The following is a 454-nucleotide window of genomic DNA, read 5'->3' on the forward strand; positions in this document are numbered from 1 at the left end:
TCCCTGGTGGTCCAATGGTTAAGACTCTGCACTCCCAATGCAGGGGGCCCAGGTTCGATCCCTGGTCAGGGAACTAGATCCCACATGCCGCAACTAAAGATCCTGCATGACACAACGAAGATCCTGCACGTAGCAACGAAGATCCCGAGTGCCATCACTAAGACCCAGCGCAGCTAAATCAATCAATCAATCAATCAATCAATCAATAAATATTAAAAAAAAAAGCCCACTCTCTCCAGCAAATGACCATGAGGAGGGTAGCTCTGCAGGATGCTTACAGCCACCCTACTCTAGGCAAACACCCCAAAAGAACCCATACCTTTCTTCCTCCCCACCTGGTACTGTAGAGACTGTGGGGCAAAGCCCTGTTGACCATCCCCATCTTGTACCAGCAAAGCAGAGGTGGCATCTCTCCCCTCCCCACCAGGTACTGGAGACTGTGGGGAGGAGCCCT

The 454-nt window shown here is 51.5% G+C and overlaps 1 non-coding gene across 1 annotated transcript; it reads left to right on the forward strand.

Annotated features, from left to right (window-relative positions):
• TRNAG-CCC lies at positions 1 to 73 on the forward strand. Its single transcript has one exon. It is a non-coding gene; the product is annotated as a tRNA-Gly (tRNA).
• Positions 74 to 454: the final 381 nt, after the last annotated feature.

This window comes from Balaenoptera musculus, chromosome 15 (genome assembly GCF_009873245.2).
Source record: "Balaenoptera musculus isolate JJ_BM4_2016_0621 chromosome 15, mBalMus1.pri.v3, whole genome shotgun sequence".
Taxonomy (NCBI): Eukaryota; Metazoa; Chordata; class Mammalia; order Artiodactyla; family Balaenopteridae; genus Balaenoptera; species Balaenoptera musculus.